At 42.6% G+C, this 26,560-nt stretch overlaps 1 protein-coding gene and 1 long non-coding RNA gene across 6 annotated transcripts in view; one reads left to right on the top strand and one right to left on the bottom strand.

The window, feature by feature from the left end:
* Positions 1–3,545: 3,545 nt before the first annotated feature.
* Positions 3,546–26,560, bottom strand: part of LOC140617208 (uncharacterized) — a 61,825-nt gene continuing 38,810 nt past the window's right edge. The window contains exons 6-8 of one of the 4 annotated variants that reach the window (XR_012017411.1): positions 15,088–15,159; positions 12,535–12,573; positions 5,079–7,675 (exon numbers count right to left, since the gene is read on the bottom strand). This is a non-coding gene — a long non-coding RNA (uncharacterized lncRNA). The other 3 variants (XR_012017412.1, XR_012017409.1, XR_012017410.1) reach the window with 3 other exon arrangements.
* Positions 12,111–26,560, top strand: part of PCED1B (PC-esterase domain containing 1B) — a 61,444-nt gene continuing 46,994 nt past the window's right edge. For both annotated transcript variants that reach the window (XM_072798215.1, XM_072798217.1), the window contains exons 1-2: positions 12,111–12,264; positions 24,265–24,472. The gene's annotated coding sequence lies outside the window, so the exon portion shown is untranslated. The remainder of the gene's footprint in view (positions 12,265–24,264; positions 24,473–26,560) is intronic.

The following is a 26,560-nucleotide window of genomic DNA, read 5'->3' as shown; positions in this document are numbered from 1 at the left end:
CTCACAGAACTCAGAAAAGCTAGTAAACATATGGTGATGGTTTTTATAGCAAATAGTACAGATTAAAGTCAGTAAAGGCAAAGATGCACAGAGCAGGAGAAACCAGGTGTAACCTTCCAGCTGTCTGCTCCCAAAGGAATTGTACAGGCTGTGCTTAATCCTTCCAGCAACACTGTGTGATGACACACACTAAGTGTTATTGCCCACCAGGGCACCCGCCTGAGCCTTCATGTCCAGGGTTATTGTTGGGGGTCAGACACAAAGGCATGGAGCACCTGAGTGGCTGACCTTAACTACTCAGTTCTCCAGGTCTCCATGGGTCAAACAAATATGGTGGGGCCCAGCGCCCCAGGCAGATGGAACACATGTTCACCATAAATCATTTTGTTAGCATAAATTATCTGGCTTAGACCAAAGAATCAATTATACAAAGACACTCTCATCAGGAAGGATATTCCAAGGGCCTAGAGTTTATCTGCCAGAATTGAGTTAAGGCCAGTCCTGCGTTTAGAATGTGCATGGTTTGAGCACTCCAAGTCTGCTGTGCTAATCCTGTAAAGGATCACATGGCAGAGAGATAGTGTCTGGGCATCCTGAGGATACCAGAGGACAGCAGGAGGTAACGCAGAAGTGGTCCAGCCCAAAGGTGAGCCTAAGAACCATTTCTTTTTTTTTTATTTTTTATTTTTTATTTATTTATGATAGTCACAGAGAGAGAGAGAGAGGCAGAGACACAGGCAGAGGGAGAAGCAGGCTCCATGCACCGGGAGCCTGATGTGGGATTCGATCCCGGGTCTCCAGGATCGCACCCTGGGCCAAAGGCAGGCGCCAAACCGCTGCGCCACCCAGGGATCCCCCTAAGAACCATTTCTAAGTTTGGTCCATACATCAATCCTCCAGGCCTATGGGCATTTTCAGCTATTACGGTGGGCTACCAGCACCTGGAAAAGCTGCCTTAGAATCTAGCTGTGATGGGAGTCCCTGTCTCAACCGTGGGCCCATTGGTATGCTGGGAGCATCCCCACTCTCTGCACTCTGGGAGACCTCCCACATAGTGAGAGGGAGAGAGGCCTTACTGTTACTCCATGACCGGTCCTGAGGTAAGGGCTTTATTGCAGGCACATTCAAAGTTTCATTATAAGAGCAAGAAAAAGAAAATGGAACAACTTGGGCAACAGAGAATTCAACTCAGAATGGCTGAAACAGCTAAGGGATTTATGAGCTCACATAACAAGGGATATTACAGCTTCAGGATTGTTCAACCCAGCACCATGACAACATCATCAAGAACCCAAGTTCTTCCTTCTGCTCTTTCAGTCCCATCATGTTGGTTAGCTTCCTCATGCCTAAAAATATGGCTGTCGAGGTCCAGGTAGCACATCTTTGCAGTCCATTATTCAAACACAAAAATGAGACTTTTCCTTGTGTTTCTTTTTTTTTTTTTTTTGAGGAATAAAAGTTTTTTTAATTATGACAGTGATACAGACATTATACTAAATATAATTACCTAATTATCTGGGGGTTTTATTTTTATTTTATTTTCTTAAAAATAAATTTATTTTTTATTGGTGTTCAATTTGTCAACATACAGAATAACACCCAATGCTCATCCCGTCAAATGTGCCCTCCACCCAGTGCCCGCCACCCAGTCATCCCCACCCCCCGCCCACCTCCCCTTCCACCACCCCTAGTTTGCTTCCCAGAGTTAGGAGTCTTTCATGTTCTTGTGTCTCTTTTAAAGAGCTATAAAACCTTTTCCAGATCCCAAAAAAAAAAAAAAAAAAAAAAAAAAAAACCCTTTCCCAAAAGCTTCTGCCACTGGCTTTCTAGACATACCCCTGGCCAAAACAGCTTCTTCCTAAGCCAATTGCTGTCAGGGATTTAAATTTTCTCCATTGGCTTAGTGTAATCAAGCTTCCACATCTGGGACTGGGAAGGGGACCAGCATTCCCTAAAGCACATGGTTCCTTGGAAAAGTATGGATACTAGAAAAAAAAAAAAAAAATCAGGTTCTGTTGGAAGAGAGTGAGTTGGGGATTGCTATTGGATAGGCAACCAAAGTTGTCTCCTGCAGCATACTGCCAGGTTGTTCAGAACAGCAGAGGGGACTCCACAGCTTCCAAAACCACCAGTCTTCATGGGGGAAATCTCAAGGGTCATTCAAGATGCCTCAGTTTCTTGAATTTAAATGATGCCTAGGAAAAAAGGCCAAAGGCCTAAAGAAGCCATGTTTTGTGCTCATATAAGCTTTATCTTCCTGCTTTTTGCCAGATGTTCTCTGCAAAGGAGAGTCCTTGACTTTAGGAAGGAAGCACACCCTTTATCTCACCAGTGTCTTCATTATTAATTCAGATGCTCCCACCCCATTGGCCCCAGTGCTGGCGTTTCTGACTAGAGTCCCTTAAATCTCGGACAGATCTCCAACACCAGAGGGACCACAGAGATTTTCACATCTGTCAGCCTTCAGAGTCTTTCCCTCATCCCATGAGATCTTACAAAATTAAGACTCTCTATCCTCTTTTTCTCTTCCCCTTGCCCATTTCATTTTCCATCATCCACATACCCTCAGGCTTGGTAACGTTCCGTCAGGAAATGGGATGGCTGAGAACCCTCCCCAGTGAAATTCGGTGTAGGATTCCATTAATCTAACAATCCCTTTGGCTAGCTAGTCCCAGTCTTTTCAATTTACAGAAATAAATCTGTGCTCTCAACTGGTGGAAAGAACTTTCCAGCTATTATTTCTCAGTTGAAAAACCATTCAATTGCTTTCATAATTTGGTGTTTTGTATCTGGCTTCCAAACACTGTCTCCTAGTGCTGATAATGCACTGCACTCATCTTAAGTGCTTCCCCTATCCACCCACCCTCCCTATTGTGTTTAAATGCAAGAGGAGACAGCAATATCCTGACCCTCCATTAGAGCTCAATTCCTTTTTCTTCTCACTTCTGTCTCCCTTTGTCAAGTTCCCTTCGAACCAGCTCAATAATTGCCTCGCACTTTTGTGATCTGTTATTGTCCCCTTATTCTGGCCCTCCCATTAAATGATTCGGGATAACTGTCTTTTTATAGGCTGGTTTACCCAATAGTAGATGGCCTATCTGGAGGGGTGCAAATATGCTTCATGGTCCTTTTTCAGACAGTTGCCTTAAAGGTTGATTCTGGAGCCTCTCAACATGAAAGATTGTCCAAGAGAATGAGGAGTGAGGGATGGTATCACAAGAATCCTTTGATGGGAAAAAAAAAAAAAAAAAAAAAAGAATCCTTTGATGGGGACTCACACTTTAACATATGAGCTTGTTTGCATAGCATTTGCTTTTTTTTTTTTTTTTTCTGATTGTAAAAGTAATACATGTTAGGGGCCCCTGGGTGACTCAGTGGTTAAGTGTCTGACTTTGGCTCAGGTCATCCCTGGGATCATGCCCCATGTCAGGCTCTCTGCTCTGCAGGGATCCTGCTTCTCCCTATCCCTCTGCGTGTCACTCTGTCTGCTTGAGCTCAGCCCCTCTCTCTAATGAATAAATGAAACTGTAAAAAAAATTTTAAAAATAATACACGTTCATTGTAGAGAATTTAGGAGAAAAAAATATTTCCTTTATATGGACAGACAGCTATCAAAGAGACTGGGAGGACTATATTGCAGGCAAACATTCTAATGAATAAGACTGAGTCACATACGATACTTGTGCAGTTACTGTAATATGCATTCGAGTTAGAAATACAGATCGTCAGTCCTTATGCTGGCAATCTGTTATCAAATTAACACTAATCATCGACATCTGAAACATCTAAGATATTTCCTTAAAGAAAGATGAAGCAGGTTAATTCAATAACACTCAACAACAAATATATTTAAGTTCCCACTAAGTTCCAGGTACCATCCTAGGTCAGGGAGTGTGGCAGCGAGCAGAACAAAGCACTCGTGCAACTTACATTTTTATAACTAAGACAGATAAAGAAGAAAATATATAATATAGTGCCTCTTGCACAGAAGCCTGAGGGAAGTGAGGGCCTACCTGTGTCGACAACTGGGAGAGGGCGAGTGCAAAAGCACTAATGCAGAAGCACATGTGGGATGCTGAAGGGAGAGCAAGGAGGCCAGTGTGACTAGACCAGTGTAGGCAAGGGGTTATGTGGCGAGGAGATGAGGTCAGAGGGGCCTAAGGAGGCTGGATCATGCAAGGCTTAGAACATGGAAATACTTCTAATTTGACTTAGAGTAAGATGGCAAGTCTGGAGGGTTTTGTGCAGATAAGATCTGACTTAATTTTTTTTTAATTTTTATTTATTTATGATAGTCACACACAGAGAGAGAGGCAGAGACATAGGCAGAGGGAGAAGCAGGCTCCATGCACCGGGAGCCCGACGTGGGACTCGATCCCGGGTCTCCAGGATTGCGCCCTGGGCCAAAGGCAGGCGCCAAACCGCTGCGACACCCAGGGATCCCCTGACTTAATTTTTTAAAAGAATTTAAATGGTACCAAATGGACAATTACAGATGAACAACATGACCACGGTGAAGAGAATACCAAAGAAAAGTGCTAACCTGGGTAATTTCAGAAAATAATATTTTAATTATATATTGTATATAAGTAGTCCAGGTTCTCCAGAGAAACAGAACCAGTAGGAGATAGATACAGATATAGATATAACTACAGGTTGAGATTAATAGATGATGGAAAGATAGATGGATACCCTGTGATCTGTATTACCTCTCCCTATGATTTATTTTTTTTAAAGATTTTATTCATTTATTCATGAGAGACACAGAGAGAGAGGCAGAGACATAGGCGGAGAGCAGCGAGCCCGATGCAGGACTCGATATGGGGACTCCAGGATCACACTGAGCTGAAGGCAGACACTCAACCGCTGAGCCACCCAGGCATCCCTCCCTATGATATATTAAGAAACAGGCTCACACAGTTCTGAGAAGCCCCAGGATCTGCAGTTCACAAATTGGAGATGCAAGAGAGCCAATGGTTCCAATATGAGTCCAGAGGCCTAAGAATTAGGAGCGCTGATGGTGTAAGTTCTAGCTTGAGTCTCCAAAAGTCAGAAGAAAACCAATGCCCCTGCTGGAAGATAAGCAGAGAGAAAATAATTATGCCCTACCAGCCTTTTATTCTATTCAGCCCTTCAAGAGACTGTGTTTGGTCTCCACATGGGGTGGGAGGGTGGTGCTGACCATCTGCTTTACTCAGTTTACTGATTCAAATGTCAATCTCAGGGATCCCTGGGTGGCTCAGCGGTTTATTTATTTATTTATTTATTTTTAAGATTTTATTTATTTATTCATGACAGACAGAGAGAGAGAGAGAGAGGCAGAGACACAGGCAGAGGGGGAAGCAGGCTCTATGCAGGGAGCCCGATGCGGGACTTGATCCCCGGGTCTCCAGGATCACACCCCAGGCTGAAGGCAGCGCTAAGCCACTGGGCCACCAGGGCTGCCCATGGCACAGCGGTTTAGCCCCTGCCTTTGGCCCAGGGTATGATCCTGGAGTCCTGGGATTGAGTTCCACGCAGGCTCCATGCCGGTGTCTCTGCCTGTGTCTCTGCTTCTCCCTGTGCCTGTGTCTCTGCCTCTGTCTCTGTCTCTCATGAATAAATAAATAAAATCTTTAAAAAAAAATGTCAATCTCATTCAGACACACCCTCATAGACCCACCTAGAAATAATGGTCATCTAAATATCTGGGCGTCCCATGGCTCAGTCAAGTTGAAACATAAAATTAATCATTACATACATGTAATGTGATATAATGTAAGGCTTAAAACAAAAAGAACTTAAAGAAATATTTGATTTGAATTGGAGCATTTGTTTTTCACAGAGGTATGTTTAACAATTCTGAAACGACTCTATGTGCATTATAGGATTGTGCAAATAAGTAAATAGATTGTGGATAATGAGAACCAAGTATCTTAATAAAAGAGAAAGAAGACGTAAAGAAGGAAAAGGGGAGACTGCAAGCAACCTTGTGGTGTTGGATTGGAATCAGAGATATGAATGTGAATCATGGTTTATTTATTTATTTATTTATTTATTTATTTATTTATTTATTTATTTATGATTTTATGATTTTATTTATTTATTCATGAGAGACAGAGAGAGGGGGAGAGGCAGAGACACAGGCAGAGGGAGAAGCAGGCTTCATGCAAGGAGCCCGATGTGGGACTCGATCCCAGGTCTCCAGGATCCCGCCTGGGCTGAAGGCAGGTGCTAAACCACTGAACCACCAGTGCTGCCCTGAATCATGGTTTTAAACAGAGATGTGTATATGTGTGTACGTGCACATGTGCATGGGCATACAGATGTTTTCTAGATCTTTCATTGAAAAGGGCTGGAAGTGGTGACACCCCAGTAATGATGAGTACCCCTGGTACCCACCATTTCTTTGTTTCTGAACATCATTCTTCAATCAAAGGAATCAGGGCTCCTTGGAGAAATGGCTGATTCCAGGCCTGGCAAGGGAAAGTCCAGGGATAAGCCTGGACTCAGTAGAATTCCAATTAATGAATGCCAAAGGAATGATAAAAATTATTCTTTGGTAAACATCACGGTAATAATAGTCACAGGCTAGCAAGACTGCCAGAACCAGTGGACAAAATGTGATGAGAAATAGAATATTTGCGTAGTCACAGAGTGTCTCTCCACAAAAGACTTATGAGTTACAATGAGAAAAAAAACCATAACTTGACAGTGAAGAGAGTCCTGGCAGACACCATCTTAACTGAACGATCAAATTCAGCATCACCAAAGAGGAGACACACTGATTTCTCCTCCTGATAGGCCGCCGCGAAAGGGGCACCATATCACCGCTTTAATCTTCTTGCCAAAAAATGTGTAACCTCTGCACAATTGTGAAAAAGCCTCAAGCCGGTTCAAACTGAAGGGCCCTTGAAAAGATCAAGGCATGGAAAATAAAGAATTGTCTCAGACTGGGGGAGATTTTAAAAACTTGAAAACTACTTATAATGTGGGACCTGGAGTGAATGTTGGACCAGAAAGAACAAAAATTGAGTAAGGTCTGCAGATGAGTTATGAGTAGTATAGAGGTGTTATCTTCCAAAATAGCCCTAGGCTACCAGGGCTAGGCTACTAGGGCTTCTAGTAGAAGACACTAATTGGAAGACACTAATTGGAAGGCTCTATGCAGGGAGCCCGATGCGGGACTTGATCCCGGGTCTCCAGGATCACACCCCAGGCTGAAGGCAGCACTAAGCCACTGGGCCACCAGGGCTGCCCATGGCTCAGCGGTTTAGCCCCTGCCTTTGGCCCAGAGTATGATCCTGGAGTCCTGGGATTGAGTTCCACGCAGGCTCCATGCCGGTGTCTCTGCCTGTGTCTCTGCTTCTCCCTCTGCCTGTGTCTCTGCCTCTGTCTCTGTCTCTCATGAATAAATAAATAAAATCTTTAAAAAAAAATGGAAGACATTTGGAAGACACTAATCAAATGTATTCATTTTAGGAAAAGGAAAAAACGCTTAGAATTTAAAAATCGGAATTACAGCAGAATTACACGTGTTGAAATTATGTGAAATGTTCCAATCAGTTTGATGTAGAAATTCAAAACGGTTCAAGTTCCATTCATCTCCAATCTGGCAACTCTCTCTCCCCATTCAAATCCTTGAAGTCTGAGGACAAGGAGCCGTTAGATCCAACCCAAAGAAAGGAACAGTCATCTATGCAGAAGGAGGAACAAAAATTAACCCTCCATAATTGAACTCTGAATTCTTGGATCACCTTGAGACTAAAATTTTTCCAACTGCTGTAGAGCACCCAGTTTTACCCTTTCCTCTGAATTATGAAATGCATGATATGTACGTCTCTGAAAAAGGAGGAAAAATAACTATTCTTTGTTTCCGTTGTCCTGTTTCCTTCTCTATGAGTCGATCTTTTTATCCAAGTTCATTTCCATACGTAAATGAACTCTGCATGGCTCTAGGCAAGAGCTGGACCATGTGAGCTTCCTACTCAGTCTAATAATCCCCTCTTCACATTAATATTCTTTTGATATATGTTTCGATATTGTGTGTTTCCATATACTGTTCAGTAAGTTTATTTAGCGGGACAGGCATACTAGGGTACTCCACGAGGTCACATTACTAGGTCCTGGTTGGGAGACAATCCTCCGGGGTCTCTGGCCCCTCCACACATCTCGTAAGCAAGGTGCTAACTCTCTTTGTTCCAAAGAGACCTGGAAACTCATGTTTTCCTATCTGACCCCGACACCCACGTCACCTCCCAGCATCCAATGAAACAGTGGCAGAAAAACTTATCAGCAGACAAGGAGAGCGAACCCCCACATCCTTGACAGTTTGGGACAGTTGTTTTAACTTGCCAACCACAGGTACTAATTTCAGGCGTGAGAGTTTAAGACTGGTGGTCAATCCGGTAACTGCGCTATATGACTTGCCAATAAGCACCACACAAACACTCAACTTGAAACAGGAAGTTTAGCACCTATAGGAAGTTTTGGTTTATTTGCTTATCTATGTGCTTTTAACTATTTCTCCTGGAGGTCAGTGTGTCATTTAGGGGAGCAGCACCAACCTGTGTGTCTTCCAGCCGGCCCCCAGGTGGAGAAGTGACTTTCAGAAACCTGACTTCGCTGGTTACCGTGGTTCCAATCCATGGCAATGACATTTTAGCCCCCTTACCCATTGGGTCCCCAAGCAAGGGCCACCTAAGCTGCTTCATAATCTGGTTCTGCTTCTCACAAGAGCAAGTGCATCTGTCGTGTGTGTGTATGTGTGTGTGTGTTTGCACGAGCACCTTCCCACTTTCCCCCCCTCGCAGTAGGCCTGACATCTGTGATCAACATGTTTCCACAGGCCCAGAAAATTCCATTCATTACATTCCTGGTTCCATTTTAGAAACTGCTCTGAAAATCTCCCCGTCTGTTGTGTTCCGTTTGGGGGTAGCACGTGCGGCTGGGAGGACAGTCGAGGAGACCGGGAAAGGCGGCGCCAGATGGTATGGAGCACGTAGGGAGGCTGAGTACAGGGAGGCCTTGGACGTGTGTGTTCTTAGGAGCAGATGTGTGGCCAGGTTGCGGAGGCTCAGAAAGACCAGATGAGGCCTTGGCCACGGATCTTATCTTTTCTGTCTGAGATCTACCGAAGAGGAGCAGGCTAGGGCTCTTCCTTTTATCTGTTGGCTGGTGACCAAACTAAAAGCGCTCCCTGTGCCAGGAGAGACTACCCTATTTCGTTTGTTGTAAGGTGTCGCCCACTGTAAGATGCTCCAGTATTTTATGATCCAGTAAAAAAGAAAAACCATTGCCAGGTAGCCGTGACACAGGGCCTAGGATAAGACACATTCCAGTTTCAGAGATGTTAAAACCTGAAAAGCAGGGATGCCTGGATGGCTCAGTGGTTGAGCGGCTGCCTTTGGCTCAGGGTGTGATCCCGGGTTCCTGGGATCGAATCCCACATCGGGCTCCCTGCATGGAGCCTGCTTCTCCCTCTGCCTGTGTCTCTGCCTCTCTCTCTCTCTCTCTGTCTCTCATGAATAAGTTAATACAAATCTTAAAACAACAACAGCATGAAAGCAGTGTGTGGCTAAGGATGAATGACCTATGGTGACAGGGGTGCAGACTGTTTGCCTAGGCCACTTCAGGGCTTTATTGTTTGACTTAGCATGTGACTTTGTGTCCCTGAATAAATAATGACAGCTAGGAATTTCTGAATACCAGCATGTGCCTGTCCCATTTACCTTCTGGTCCTCTGGGCTACACTGGAGGGGGTGGATCCCATTTGACAGAGCAGGAAACTGAGCTAGTGAGGTTAGGTGAGGTGTGGAGGGGAAGCTGCTGGGGGGGGGAGGGAGGGAAGGGATTCCAGATTCAGTCCCAGCCTAGTCTCCGATCCACACGGAGAAGCTTGCAGTTCCTCTGAGGAGCTGTCACTTTGAAGAAGCTGCATGACTTGAGAGTGCCTTCGAGAAGGGTACCAAATCTAAATATTTGTGGATTTGTTTTAGAAACAAGTCCCACCCGCCACACAGCTGTCACACAGCAGTCATTGTGAGACTGCCGGGCTCTCTTGAAGCTCCAGTTAAAAGTGCAAGGAGGGGGTGGCGCGCGCCCCAGAGCAACCATTACTAGAGACACAATGGGGCTGATGCTTCTGGAAGCTGCAGAGTGCAGCGTCATTGTTTACCTCCTGTCAAGTCTTTATTCCTAAGGAGAAAGCCCTTTCAGGACTCTGCCTTGATAAGTAAGGCTTCTGGCCTTTTCAAGGGGCTGGGAGGTTAAAGCGTTTGAATTCTTCAAGCATATGCATAAAGCATTTCTAGCACATTCTTTAAAATATACCTTTCTCTCCCCCACCCCCTCCTCTTTCAGCTGGGATTTGAAGAAGCCTTCACCACACAGAATTTTAACTGATGGCAAAAATATAAAGCCTTGAGGTAATGTTTTATCACTGTTTATGATTGTAGCCAAAGAAGAGGCCTTGACAAGTGTTGGCTGCTGCTGGGTTGCCATGGCACTAATCAGTCAAGCAGGGATGGGATTTTGTAAAGCCTGCTTAACCCTTTTTCTTACCCATTAGTGCAACACTGAAAGAAAGACTCATTTCATGCAGTACTGGCAGATGAAGCAAATATGTCCCCTTGTAATGAAGCCTCGGCCCCGCTGCCCGGGTCATCCTGCCCCCTCTCCCCCTGGAGTTGCTCCAGCCTCGTGGGCGGCCACCTCTGGGGCCTCCGAGCACAGACACATGTGGCTTCCTCTGCCTGGAACACCCCTTTGCACCTGTCCTAGCCCCCAACTCCTATTTATGTTCTATTGAGTGAAGTAGCACCTCCTCCAGGTAGCCTTCCCATCCTTTCCTCCGCTCACTCTGGGTTAGAGACGTGTCCCAAGTGCTCTAATAACGCTCTGTATTTACCTCCACCTCAGCACACTTCACCTTGAGTATAATTATTTGAGACACTCCTGGTGAAGGGCATCTAGACTGGGTGTGGCCGTGTTTGAAGTTCTCCTTCACTACTTGAAAGTTGTGATCTTGGCCAAGTCACTGGACCTCTCTAAGCCTCAGCCTCCCCCTATGTGAAAGGAGGATAATAGTAGTGTTTACTTCCCAGAACAGTTGTGGGGGTTAAACGAGATAATCTAAACAAAATGCCTAGCACAAGGGGAAGTTGAGTAAACGGTAGAGTAGAAACTCATCTCCTCCACCAAAACTCCACCAGGGCAGGGGCCATGTCTTTAATTTTTGAATATTCAGGACCTGACATCGTAGGCGCTTCCTAAAAGTCGAACACAGAATGGTCAAGGCGTGAGTTTCTCTACGTAAATGAATGTTTCAAATAGCTACAGCTTACCCCTGAACACGCACAAAGAAAATCTTTTCTTGTTCCTTATTAAATTAATTCGCGTAGATTGGTGAAAATTTTGGAAAACACGGCATCGTAAAAAAACAAAATAAAAACCATCTGCGATCCTACCATCCACTGTTAATATGTTAGCGTACGTCCTTCTCTTTAATGAGCGTGTATACGTTTATATTACATTGAAATATTCTAATTTAATTTTCAAAATATTTGTTGACTGGTTCTTTATTGATGGACAATTTTTCATAGCGCCGATCCTGCAGGGAACAGCCCTGTGTCATATGTCTTTGCAAACATACAGCACTGTCCTTAAAATGTTTTTCTTGAACTGTTTGTGCCTTCCAGCAGTGTATAAGCATATCCAGATCTTGTGCCCTTATGGCACTGGCTCTATCTTAAAAATATCCTTGCCAAATCCATAGAGGAAAAATATCTCATTCCCCCCACCCCTTCTATAAATTGATCACACAGCTCCTCATTTAGATCTGATGACTCAGCGTGGTCATTTCCAGCATCAAGTGCTCATCCCTCGGAATCTCCTTGCAATTCCTAGGGGCTAATGAGGTGTGTGAAGCTCTTTGTCCCTACATTGAATGGCCCCAGATGGCTGGGCTTTTCTTCTGCGATTTTAGTTTCTTCCTACACCGTAACCACCATATGTGACTTCTTGCTGCTTCCAACAGAACATCAACACTTCTAATTCTCTATTTTTGATTCATTGTGTTTAACAAGCATTCATTGGACGCTGACAGTGCAGGAGGTTTTTGGAAAGACTTTGAAGGAGAAGGGAATATAAATAGCAATAGAACATATTAAGTACCTACCCCAAAAGAGGAAATGGAGTTGTAAACAACTATACAATGGAGTCAACTGGAGAGAGACAAAGAGTCCTAAAATTAGGACTAAGGACAAAAGGCAACAAGATTCCAAGGTAGGATCCAGCATTTCTTGAAACATGCTTTCAAATGCTACCCTCAGGAAACTAGCACTGAGTAAAAACCCTTCTAACCTTTGGCATAGAAACTACATAAAAGTATTTAAATCCTGTGCTAAATGAGATTAGGTAAACTTGATTTGGGGCTCTGGGTGCTTCTGGGTGCTTCTTTAAGGACTCTAAACCTGTTGGCTCTGACTACAGGAGTGTCAGCTGGCTCTTCAGAGAACATTCTTGCGTCTTTCTTTGGTCTCAGCTGTTTCTTACCGGGGAGATTTGGTCCCAGGATATTCCAATCAAATGCTTCTGTGTAATAGAAATAGTGAGAAGGGTGATAATAATGTGGTTTCTTTGTAACTGAACAATCGGAGCTTCTTGCCTTTTTATCCTCTCTTTGAAAAAGATGCTTATACAGCAGTGATCCAACTGGCTGAGACGTAAATATTACTCAAAATCTAAGATATTTTATTTACATGTGGCCAAAATACACATTTTGAAAACTTTACCTAACATATATTTCCTGATGTCCACAGGGTGCCGGGCACTGCATATTGGACTATTGGTTTGCAAATTCGTAAACAGAATTGTTTTGTTCAATTTTCACCCGGATCTACTGGCATCACCTAAGGCCAAATGTGATCAGCAATAAGATGACTTTTTTTTTTTTCCTGTAGGACCTTCAGCCTATAGCATAGAACCAATCTCACCAGGGGAATATCTGATTTAGTGAAACATGTATTCCATTTCCCTATAACATATTATCCCATATAATGTTCTTGTGATTGCAAAGATGAAACAATTTTACAACCGATAATGAATGATGGCCAATTTTTCTAGAATTGTGTTTCATCTTTGTCAGCTTCACGAAGGTGTTCACATTTTCACATACATATTTCCAAAGAGTGTCTGTGCTTTGGGAAAATGTTCTGATAACTAATCTGACATGTATCCTTTTCGCAACTCTAAGAGAGAACATAGATCCTTTATTGCCAGTTGTTTCAATAATTTTTCTACAATGAAAGGATTCATGAGGTTAAAAACTTCCATCCTGTATGACTAACTCCTTGATTTTCTAGCACCACTTAAAACTGGTAGGCAAAAGCTGACTTGTTTGACTTATGTCCCCACAAAACCTTGCTTCTTAAAAAAAAAAAAACAAAAAACTAACAGTTGTTCCAGATAGCTGACTCAGGGCTCTCCTTTAGAGCTGGTTATGGACATATGTATTATGCTGCTACTCAGCAATATCTTCAGGGGCTACTGAGGCATAATATTTGATTGGTCCTCTACTCAATTAAAAAGTTCAGTGTGGTTGGGCACCTGGTGGCTCAGTGGTTGAGCATCTGCCTTTGGTTCAAGTCATGATCCTGGGGTCCTAGGATCAAGTCCTGCATCAGGCTCCCCATAGGGAGCCTGCTTCTCCCTCTGCCTGTGCCTTTGCCTCTCTCTGTGTGTCTCTTATGAATAAATAAATAAAACCTTTTTAAAAAGTAAAAAAAGTTCAATGTAGAGTATTAATTTGATTTTGTGTTAGTAAACAAAATTATAAATTCAGTGACAAAGGGAAATCCTATGGTAACAGCTGTACACATTAAGATCATTATCATAGCGTAACTTCTTTTTTTTTTAAATATTTTATTTATTTATTGATGAGAGACACAGAGAGAGAGAGAAAGAGAGAGAGAGAGAGAGGGAGAGAGGCAGAGACACAGGCAGAGGAAGAAGCAGGCTCCATGCAGGGAGCCTGACATGGGACTTAATCCTGGGTCTCCAGGATCACGTCCTGGGCTGCAGGCAGCGCTAAACTACTGAGCCACCTAGGCTGCCCATAGCATAACTTCTTTAGGTTATATCTGAAAACTGTCCTTTACTCTCATCACCAGCAATTTCTTGCAACCCTTCCCTCCCACACACATGCACACACATAGATCTTACACACTAACAGGGCTTCTTACAGGTCAAAGCCGCATCTATGGTTGAGCAACTAGCTGGGAAAACTCAAGGTTGACAAAATAATTTACTATTTGTTCCAGTGAATGCCTAAAGTCAGGAACCCTATTCCCCAGTCTCTAGGGGGCAGCAGAAACCCCACTTCCATAACAGGCGGTTAACAAATCCTGAAGGCCTAATCATGTTGACCAACACCCCCTCCCCCACCCCCACCCCCCACCCCAAATACACACCTGCTCTTTGTGATTCCACTTTTCTGGCTCCCACTGGGTCTCCACACCTCTGCGCAGGACAGCATTGAGCTCAGTCCTACATTCAAGCTCTTTTTCTCTAAAGCAGTAGTTACTCAAGAAAGTCTTAAGTTGTTACTGGCTTTAACTAGTGTCCAGCTTTTTTTTTTTTTTTTTTAACACATTCCACTGAAAAAAAAACCCTCCAACTAAGCCTATTAGATACTTTTAGTTCACCTCAAAAACATCTCAATAGCAGTAGTCTATGGATTAACTCTAGTAGAATGGCAACTGGCCAGAGTCATGACAACAGGTGACTTGCAATCCATTCTAGGAAGAGCATTTGAAATAATGTTCTGCTCATCTCAATCATCCCTCCCATAAAATGAAAGAATCCAAGAGGGAAGTCTTGACAAACAAGTAGTGAGGATGAACTATAGTCAAACTTAAGAACATCACCCTTATCCCAAGGGTTAATTTTTCTGTCGGTGATGACTCTTATTTCCAGTGGGCATTCCTGGGATGTTCATGCTGAATTCCCTCACCAACCAACTGGGGATAGGAGGTGGAACTCAAACGGGCATTGTGGCTGCCTTTCTAAGTCACAGATGATTCATCAAAAGCCAACCATGCCACTTACCTGTGATTGGGCTGAGATGTTAGGTGAGGTTTGCTGGAGTTGTCTGGGGAAAGAGCCCGTTGTCTTTGCATCCTGCACATGAACAAGGATGAAGTTAGTGCCATAGAGGGCAGAAATAGAAAGAAGCTGGATTCCAGATGATATTGTTCAGCCCCTGAATCAACCACCCTTACAGGCTGCCTCGATGTAAAGTTATCTAAGAGAACGCACTTATTGTTTATGACATTTGGGGTTGGTATTCTGTTACTTGAAGCCATAGACATCTTACTTGAGACAGGAATCCGCACAGTGTTTTATAAGGTTTTCTCTCCACCAACAGTAGCAGAGCCCACAAGAGGGAGGCAGCGCTCTCCCAGGAAGAAGGAGGGGCCTTCCAGCTCCAACAAGCCCCCCAGGGGCAATATTGTCTGTTTGATCTGAGCAGGGAAAGTGGGTACCCTAAAACTCAGCCTGACCACCTGCCCTGGGGACACAGACTTTTTGATGAGGGAGGGGGCAAGGAGAAATAATTTTGAATCCAGCAAGTCTGTAAAGGCAGCTAAATGTGTATGTGTATTGGGGTTGGAGGATAAGACAGCTCTGGGTGAGCTTGAGGGGGAGCTGAACATTAAAGAGAGGAAAGATAATGAAGAGAGTTATGTGAGAGGATACTAAAGATTTCTTTTTCTTTTTTCTGCAAAAGTATGTTACATTTGGATCACCTGATTTATCTGTTTATTTTTAAAGATTAGCTAGAACTTAGTTCTGAATCCATCTGGTCCTGGTGATTTTTTTTTTTTTTTTTCAAATAATAAGACTTTTAAGCAGAGCACCAAAAGGAAGCCATCTTCATCCTGATGGTGCCCTTGGCCACTAGCCTTTCAGCCTCAGGATAGAACAGACTTGGCCCCTTTATTCAGCTCTCCTGAAAGGCCAGGGACACTAGTACACATCTCAGGAGCACCTCCATGAGCTAGTACTATCTCTCTTCTCTTTGGGTTGATTGATACTAGTCCCAGGGCTAGTTGAATTTGGATTAGTTGGGTTGATCGATACTAGTTCCAGGGCTCTTTGCAGCAGGTCTCCAGGCTCTGATTCAGTCTAGAGGGTAGAAGTCCTTCTCTATCTAACCCAGCTCAGGCCAAGGCCATGCTTCCACCCTCAAGCTTCAGCTTGCCTGCTAGCTGCAGGACCCAGTCCTCTCCGGGGGAGAAGCAGATGGATTGGTGTGGTGGAGAAAAGACAAGGGGCATCAACTTCCAAACTCATCAAATGTTTAAGAGGAGAAAAGCTGAAGCTGGAAGAAGTAGATCCTCTGGAAGACGAACATAGTCAGCCTTGAAGAAGGTGTAAAGTTAGGACAGGAGGAGGAGAAGGTTATTCCAGGTCAGAAGGTACATCCTACCTTAAGACATAAAACCAGGAAAGCCATATGGTAGGTAGCTTGGATGAAGTTTGGGGCTAATATAAAACTGATTGGATAAAATCAGAACTTGATCAAGGAAATCTATGAGTGCTAGATGGAGTTTGGTCCTGGAAGTGGTAGAGAACAAGATGACATAGTGAAACAGCATGAACTTTGTGGTCAGGAAGACCTGGGTATAAATCTCTGTTCTTCAAATGCTGACTTTGTGAACTTGGGCAAATTGCTTAAATTCTCTGACCCTCGTGGGGATAGCAATACTTTCTCAGAGCTCTTGCTAGGAGATCATGGCTGTAAAAGAGAAGGACTGGGATATCGTGAACTCTTTTTCCTCTTCTGGTGGTTTTAAGGAAGGAGGATATGGTCTCCTGAGACCCCAGAGGAAACAGAAATGTCACTGGGGGAATGAGGTTGAGGAAATGGCAAGAGGATATCAGTTTGAAACAGACAAGGCTGGGAAGGTACCAAACCGTACCTGTGTGTTTGTGGGGGCAGTTTTCTGGGAGACAAGTTGTTGAAAGAGCTGGTGGAGAAGACAAGACAATAGAAGAGGAAGAGGAACTAGGAGAGTGAAGTAAGAAGACTAAGATTTCCTCTGCATGTCTGACTCTGGGTCAGACACATAGAAGACACATCAAAGCATTGAATTGGATGATTTAAACTATGACAAGTCATAGAAAAAAGAAACTAGCCATCAGAAGAGTTGTGAATAGAGTTCCCCCAAAGCTAATACATAACTTACAGTACCCTTTGGGGAGTTCAGAATTATATATTATTTTTTTAGCTTTGTACACAAACACATAGATTTTTTTTCCCCTTGAACATGGGGTGGAGGAAGGAGAGACATATAATGTCTGTGATATTTATGATGGCATTTGAGGCATCCTGCCAAAGAAGATACACAATTACTAATTTTAGGATGAATGTGATTAATCTCTAAGATACTGGAAGAAAAATACAATGCCCAAATAAGAGACACTATTTTTTATCAGTTGTTTAACTATTATTCATCTAAAAGATTTCAGATCTTAGAAACATGATCATAAGAACCTCACAGATACTTCTCAGGTTTTTCGCATGTTTTGAAACACTGAGGAAACCATCTGCAGAAAATGTGGCAGATGCATTAAAGAATATTCTTATTAGGACAAATTAAAATAAATAGATGTGTGAAAAGTGTCTAGCATGATGTCCAGCAAACAATACAAACTCAATTAATGTTAGGGGAATCCAATTAAATCCTTTAATCCAAATTCAATCCAAAATACTGTCAGACAGACCTTTGCTGTAGAACAGATTTGGGTCCAAAAATGTGGCTGGAGTAAGCCTCAAAGGTAACCATGGCTATTGAAAGTTCCCAGAGACAGGTTGAGGATTATTTGAAATTCACTCCATTTTTCAATATTTAATATAGTGGGTTACAAGGAGAACATTTCTGTTGAGGTTTTCAAAAGTCCATTGATTACCTAACGGCACAGTTGACCAGAAGGCTGTTGGGATTAAGGTGCTATTTCTGGTCATAGAAGAGTGCAGTGATCCACAGAAGAGGGGGTTCTACACATACATTCCTTCCCTCTTAAATCTTGGGTGGCTATCAGATGTATTAATTAGAGATTTTTGTGTGTGTGTGGACGCATTCCCATTCATTGAATTCTCATTACTTCCCACATACTTGCAGACATTCTCTTACTTAATTCTCATAACAACCCTATGAGATAAGTATGATTATTTCAACTTCATTTTGCATATGGGAGAACACAGTCTGGGGTAAAACCAGCGCTGGGTGGGTAGACCAGCAGAATTTGAAATCAGATGGATCTCAGTTTAAATCTTGGCCCATGACTTTGGCATTTCCTACCCATGATGGGCCTCCATTTATTAATTCCAGCTTTGATAGAATAATTCTTAGAGAACTACAATCAGAGGTTCAGGTTAACAATTAGCTAACAAATATTTTTTAAATGACCGCTAAGAGCAGGTTGTGGATGTCAGATGCCCAACATGCAATGTTTGGGAATAACTGGCTCATATTTGTTTTATTCATCAGGATGTTTAACGTTGTGAAGACCCCGTCTGAATTTACTCTGCACCATGGCACCAAGCCAGAACTAAATTTTTAGGAGTTAGTAATCCCTAATTGATTTGGTGACTTTCTCTTTGTTTCTTAACAAATCCCCTCCCACCACCTTCCCCCTCCATAATGTAGGTGTTTTATATCCTGTTTGCCTCCACCTGCACATATATGAAGGGAAAACTGAATAAACACATAGTTATATTTATCGTCTCCAGTGCACTTGCTTCCTTCTTGTACATCCAGGTTCCCATGTGGTAACATTTCTTAGCTAAGGTCATCTGGCAGTGAATTCTCTTAATTTCCCTTGATCTGAAAATGTTTCTCTTTCACCCTCATTTTTTAAGCACTTTAATCAAGAAACAGTTTACCTTCAGTTAAACGCACAAATTTCAATGTTCAGCTTGGTGAATTTTTATGTAGGTATATACTCATGCAACCACTATCCCAATAAAGATATAAAGATTTCTGTCACCCCTCCCCTGTGCCTCCTTGCAGTCAATTTCCTTTCCTGTCCCCCAAGACTCGGTAATCACTAATTCGTTGTCAGGCACTATAGTTTTGCCTTTTCCAAAATGTTGTATAAATAGACTCATAGAGGGATCCCTGGGTGGCGCAGCGGTTTAGCGCCTGCCTTTGGCCCAGGGCGCGATCCTGGAGACCCGGGATCGAATCCCACGTCGGGCTCCCGGTGCGTGGAGCCTGCTTCTCCCTCTGCCTGTGTCTCTGCCTCTCTCTCTTTCTCACTGTGTGTCTATCATAAATAAATAAAAAAAAAATTTAAAAAAAAAAAAAAATAGACTCATAGAATACGTGCCCTTTTGAGTCTGGCTTTCTTCACACAGAATGCATTTGAGGTTCACCCAAGTCATTGCCTGGATCCATAATTCATTTCTTTTCATTGCTGAGTAGTATTCCATTGTATGGTAGGACCACGGTTTGTCTATCCACTCCCCCATAGGGACACCTGGGTTGTTTTCACTTTCTGGCAATTTTGGATAGAGCCAGAGTATAATAATTGGAAATGAGTTTTTGTCTGAATATGATTTTCAACTATCTGTTAAATAGAGGAACCCCAAGTTATAAACCGAGTGTGTGTTTAATATCATAAAAAGCTGCTTTTCAAAGTACCATCCCACCAAAAATGTGTGAGTTTTGGTTTCTTTTTATTTTTTATTTTATTTTATTTTATTTTATTTTATTTTATTTTATTTTGGTTTGGTTTCTTTGTAACCTAGTTCTTGGTATTAGCAGTTTCATTAACTGTTAGCCATTATCATTATGGCTTTTTTTTTATGTCATTATGGCTTTAATTTGCAATCCCTTAATCACTAACAATCTTGCGCTTCTTTGCATGTGATCATTTACCATCTATATATCACCTACGGTGAAGGGTCTTTAAATCTTTTTTCTACTTTTTTTTTCCTGGGTTGTTTGTTTCCTTATTGTGGAGCTTTGCAAGTTCTTCATATACTCTAGCTACAGGTATTTTATTAGATATGCATTGCCCTGCAATCGTTTTCTCTCCATCTGTAGCTAGTCTTCATTTTCTTAACACTGTCTTTCAAAGAGAAGCTTTCAGTTGTGGTAATGTCTAATTGATTATTTTCTGTTTTATGGTTTGTGCTTTTGTGCCATATCTAAGAAATCTTTGACTAACCCAAGGTCACAAGGAATTTTTCCTATGTTTTATTCTAGAACTTTTACAGTTTTACATTATATATTCAGGTCTATGGACTTTTTGAGTTCGTTTTTATATATGGTTCAAGGTACTGTTGATGTGTTCTCTCTTTCTTTTTTGCATATGAATGTCCAACACCTTTTATTCACTTCCTGAGTCCATTGGCTCCCTTGATTCTCTTAACATTTATTTCATGTTTATTATATCTTTCTAGAATCTTATTTCATATTCACTTTGGCTAACGACTGAGTTTTGAGCTTTAGTAATAAAACATTTGAATGATTCAGGAAGGAAGAATGAGAGGGAGGGAAGGAAGTAAAGAGCAAAACAAACAGAATGTCCATTGAAAATATTTGGGCTGTCAGTCGTGGTGTGCCTGAATGGAGAGAGCCTGCCGTCCTGCCTGGAGAAGTTGTAATCGGGTGCCTGTCTCAGAACCAGGGCCCTTGGACAACCCCCACTGCCTAAAGTGCTCCAAGGATAAAGGGTGTCAAGAGAGAAAAGTATGCTCTGAATGGGAGCTAGAGGCTATGAAAGAATCATTTCAGTTTTACCTAGTTATATCCAGGTTTGAATCATTGTTTTCAGTGTGAAATGCCAAGAACCCCCACACCTGAGTAGGTAATCTTTTGTTCTTGCTAAGATTCAAATTAATAAATGTGAATCAGGCACACGGATGTCAGTCTGGCAGCCTAGTAAAAACCCTGGGCAGGAAGGTTTCCTCCTCCTCTCCCTCCTCCTCCCTCTAGCAGGAAGGCAACATGAAGGAACAATTAGTCAACCACCCAAATAATTATTTGGGCTTCAGCTCCCAAAACTTGTGTGGTCAGAGTGGCTGCCTACAAAATGCAGAGATGTGGCACATCTGAACTATTATTGAGACTGTAAAATAGTTAATGGACACCCTGCCATTATTATACTCATCCTTGCAGATGGAGGTCCCTTTGTTCCCTATTGCTTCCTAGTTATCTTTGAATTCTGGAAGGACAGCATGTGAGATGACTCCACTTTATAGATTGTCTTTCACATTGTTGTTGTCTTACAGTTAAAGTCACAGAAAGTGCTAGTAGGATGAGATATTTGGGGGGTTTTTTGTTTGTTTTTTTAAGATTTTGTTTATTTATTCATGAGAGACACAAATAGAGAGAGAGGCAGAGACACAAGCAGGGTCCATGCAAGAAACCTGATGCAGAACTCGATCTCGGGACTCCAGGATCATGCCCTGAGCCAAAGGCAGACACTCAACCGCTGAGCCACCCAGGTGTCCCAGGATGAGATATTTGTATATATCTAACATACTGGTCCTGGCCATCGACATTCTTAATCAAATCGAATTCACACATTCTGTTGCGATTTGCACATGTGGTATGAAGTCCTCAGTCAACCAGTTGGTCTAGTTGCTCTAGGCAGACCTAGCTTCAGGTTGAACTGATACCATGCCAACCAGCTGGAAATTTGAAACAGAGAAGTTTAGTGAGGATCACATATATAAGAAACTTAAACGACTGCTAAAGCAATTCAGTAAGGTGCTGCATTTTCTAGGCTTTCATAAGACTTGATTCATATGGTGTCCTACTTGGCCATTTTCACACCCATTTCCCCCACTGGGCCACCAGACCCTTGTCTAGTTTATCCACACTTCATGACTATCTCTCAATCATCCTTGCATTTAGGAGAGTAACTAATTCAATATGTGTTCCATAAATATGTGTTGACTTTGGTTGAAAATTGTTTAATTTACTGAAGACATAGAAGGCAGTTTATCTTATGTTGTGGGTATTACAGAGCTTGAAGAGTTTGGCACTGTTGGTGTCGATGACATGATCAGCTGGCTGGAATTCAACCTGACGTCAGCCGGGTTGACATTTGGAATGTTAGGTCGCTAAAGCCACAAAGAAATTAATAGGAATACAGGCAAAGACCCATGTAAAATTTATTCGTAACTGGGTTTTCCTACGTCTAGGATGGATATCTGGTTTGCTAGGCGCTGTTTAAGTGCAAAAGATCCAGCAGTTTTCAGTGGCCCACACTCGGGGCAGGTGTGATGGTGGCGGCCTGAAATGCTAAGGCAATTTAAATGACAGGTGCCAAAAGCTTGAGATGTGGCTCAGGGAAGTAGCACACGCACTATACTCTGCTGCTGAAGCTTCAGGTAGGATGAAACATGAGTTTCCAGCACTACTTTCTAAGGGGACAGTTGGCAGATCGGGCATGTTCTGCAAGATGGGAACAGATGACGGTTAACCTGTGGCAGGCACAGGGCTCTGAATCATTTGGGAATCACTGAGTTCAGGGAGTGAGAGGGAGATTTACAACGTAGCTAGGAAAAGGTTTTCTGTATGGGCTTGGACTGAACTGTCTCTGTGAACCGATTTTTGCCCTTGGGAGGGAGGCATGTGGGCAATAATCTAGTAGAGCTCTGCTAAGTGCAGGGACTATCGGAGACTCGGGGAGCAAAGCATCCTGAACATCCAGCTTCCTGGTACTTCATCTACCTGGTGCCCTCTAATCACAGGCTTTCCCCAGGATTTTCTCCTGCACAGATGATGAGGCTCCTCCTTCTGCCTCAGTTTCGTGCCTCACACTGCCTGTTCCCACTCCAAAGCCGGCAGCCTAGACTGATTCTGCTGGGACTGGCTACTGACGTGGGGAACTCTTAGAAACCAGGGATGCAGGGACAGGAGAGCTGCAATCAGCCTTCCTTGGCTCGTGCTTCTGCTTTGGATGCTCCTCGTGCCCTCTTGTCTCTTGAAACCCTGCTCTCCCCGGATCTTGTGTGTGCTCGTCCTGTAGGAGCATCTCTGCCCTCTTCCCCCTCTTGCACGGACTCCTGACTCCCTCAGACTTCCACCTCCTCTGTTCTGGTAGGTTGCTCAATGGCATACTCCACCCACCGGGTTTGCCATCCATCAGCCCCATTTGCTCTCAGCTCATCCTCTTTTCCTGCATTTGCTTTTTCAGAGCTTTATCTAATTTGTACGATTGTAACAATTTTATAAGGAGAAAGAAAAGTAATTCATATATATACTTTGCACACCTGAGCATTAATCTTTTTTAAGTGGCTTCCTGGCCTGCCTGTCTCGTAGCATATTGGTTAAGTGCATAATCTCTGAGGTCAGACATGCACAGGTTCAAATCCTGGGCCCGCCACTAATAGACTGTATTAACTTGGGCAAGTTATTCAATATTGCTGAGCATTCGTTTCCTTGTCTGTAAAATGGGAATTATAACTATCTAATGCATAGATTAAATGAGATACTGTAAGTAAAGTTCTGGTAAAGTATGGTACATAGTAAGCCTAAGTGACATTTATTGTTACTTGTAACACTTCTAAATATATACCTGTTTATACCTTATATACAAAATTAGTATAACTAGATACTATAAGACTTATAAGTCTTTTAAAATATCCCTTTACCATCTCTGCTCAAATTTCTCCTATTCTGTATTTTTCGTGTTTAGTAGAGGATATTGAATCATAAATGATGAGAAATTGAATTGCTAGTTGAATAGAATATTTGCAGTTAACATATGGTATTGGCTTTATCTTAGAAAACTGGTCTTAGAAATTTAATTTTCCTTTTCTTTTTTATTTATTTATTTATTTATTTATTTATTTATTTATTTATAGCATTACATTATCCTCGAAGCAAAGTGGCCAAGTGCCCATAATATCTGGGCAACAAAACTAAGTTCAATATAAAAGTATTTACTCACTCTGGGGCTCTCGTATTACTTGAGTTGGTAAATCAATATTAACTTGCACAATATCCTCACATCCATGAATTAAATTAGTTCAAGCCTTTTTTTTTTTCCAAAGGAGCCAAACCTCATAATTAATTTTATTTGGTCATTATCTAGAACATCGTAATAGTTTTTGGATGTCAGGTCAGACATTTCTTATGTATAGAAATCCCATTTGGGAATTTCAAAACCGGTTTGCTCCTTTTAATATTGGTGTGTCCTGGCTGATGGTTCTTATAATAATAATGTTATTACTGAGCACTTTTTCTTCTTAAAAAGCATCTAGGTTTCAAACTGGCTAAAATCAGGAAAACTTGAGGAGGAGAAGTCAAAGCCATCCACGTTGGGATAGCAAGAAGATACAGTTGATGCTGAGTACAGAAGGGAGTGGAGGAGAGAAGACAAATAGGAGACCATCCCCTGGGAGCAGACTGAGCAGTCCCAGATGGAGCATCAGCTATGAACTCAGAGAAGCCTCTGAGCAGGGGTGAGAGGCTTAGCCTGCATGCTCTTCGGGGCTCTGGGGAAGAGGAAAAGGGATGCTACTAGGTACAAGACACCTAACAAACACAAATACGCATCTGGGGGGGGGGGCGTGAGGAAACTCTGTGTCCCTAGGAAAAATTTCCACAGAGACTCTTAATATTCAACAAGGGGATGTCTGACCCCTACACACTGGCAGTGCCCACCTAAATGATGTGCGGAGGAAATTATGTTGTGTGCACAGCCCAATGTTGTTAGATTTTTCGCCTACCTGCGGAAATGCGAGAAAAAGATTTCCTTCTGTAGGAGAGCAAGCAGCCAACTGATTGCTCATGGACCCACTCACCCCGTCTCCTCACTGTGTTCCCATCACCCTCACGTTAAATTCTCACGTGCATGAGGAGCTTCTGCTCCATGACTGAGTCTGGTTGGAGTGGGAGTGCCAAAGGTGAGGGTGTCTGTGCTCCAAATGATGCCTCAGCCCAGCCTCAGGAGGTTGGGGTGGCAACTGGAAAGTTAGGGAATGTTTCCAAAAGAATGTTTGAGACTCTGGCCAAGGAACGAGTGCCAGATCCTGACAGAAGTATTTCCATGAGACAACTGGGAAGATTATGAGTGAGGGTACAGTACAGAAGCTGGAGGAGTACAAAGTACCCTGGATATCATCAGATCTGCACAAGGACCCACGTAAGCCAGCGTAGCAGGGAATTAGAGAAAGGGCCTTTCTCCTCTTCTCTGCACTAAACCCAGTACCACACTCACACCCAGGAACATGGCACCCTTGGCATGAACACTGACATCCTTAGCTCAGACCATGGCGGTTGGCAGTGGTAGGTAAGTCAAATGGCAGCCAGCAGAAAGACATGGTGGATGCCATGTGGTAACCATCTGACAGGTCTGTGAGCAAATGTGAAGCATCTCTTTGGGGAGTCCCCAAAACAAATAGGAGCCAGTTGGTGGTGGGGTGGGGAGAGATACTGAGTTACTATTTGAGGAAACAGAGTGTTGCCACAGGAAATCTCATAGGCTGGTGAGGCCAGGTAACACTGGGTTTATGGGTCCAAATATTGGAAAGGCAATCGTCACATATCCCATATAGCTCTTGCCATCATCTCAAAAAATAAAAAGAAGAAAAAAATAGAAAAGAGGAAGGCACCTCAAATCTACCAGTGTCATGAATTTGGTATAAGAGTGAATCTCTTCATGCTGAATGATATAAAAATGCATTACATTTTTTTTATAAAGTGTTTACAAAAGCCCACAAAAGCAAGAGCTACCCATTTTTAGTTTTGAAAAGTAAAGCAGGATTAATGATCCAAATTTGTATCTAGCTGATACAAATCACAAACGGAAGCACGGCCATAATTTGTTTTAAGAGGTGCCCGCTTACTAACCATACAGCCACAACCACAACTAATCTCCCATCTTCCCCTCTGTGCTTCTGATCCTCTACATCTCCGAAAGGTCACACAGGACCTTCTGTGCCAATGTTAGTCTCAATTAAGAGCAAGAAAATTAATACGGAGTTTAAATTGGGGTGACCTCTTCTCAAAGATGAAATAAGGGACTATCAAAGTTCATCAGAACATCTGGCGATGCTAGCTGAGGGAGAAATTTCCATAAGGTTTTATTATCAAATCAAAGTTTGTACCAATTAAAATAATTCATAACCTCCGAGTCAGCACTTTTATTCTTAAACTTGAGGCCTCAATTAATGGAAATTGGTGGACCATTCTGATGAAATAATATTTCTGGTTCATCAACCCTTTTTTTTTTTAAAAAAAGCTCAGTACTTTGTCAGCATCTTTCTAAATACTTTATAAGTCAACTGTTCTGCTTTAAGAGGTCCAGTTCCCTTCCATATAACTGATACCGTGTCGATGATTACAAACATTATAATGCCTCTGCTTCGTAATTCGGAACTCTCACGTCTCATTTTTTCAGTACCATTCATTCATTCATTCATTCATCATTTTGACAAATATTACTGAGTGCCTACTATGTGCCAAGTGCTCTTCTAGAGGCTAAGGGTATAACAGAGAATGAAACAGGCAAAAATTGCTTCCATGGAGATTAACTTCTAGTATAATGT

The sequence above is a fragment of the Canis lupus genome, chromosome 25, assembly GCF_048164855.1.
Source record: "Canis lupus baileyi chromosome 25, mCanLup2.hap1, whole genome shotgun sequence".
Classification (NCBI taxonomy): Eukaryota; Metazoa; Chordata; class Mammalia; order Carnivora; family Canidae; genus Canis; species Canis lupus.
This window is presented reverse-complemented; position numbering and strand designations above follow the sequence as displayed.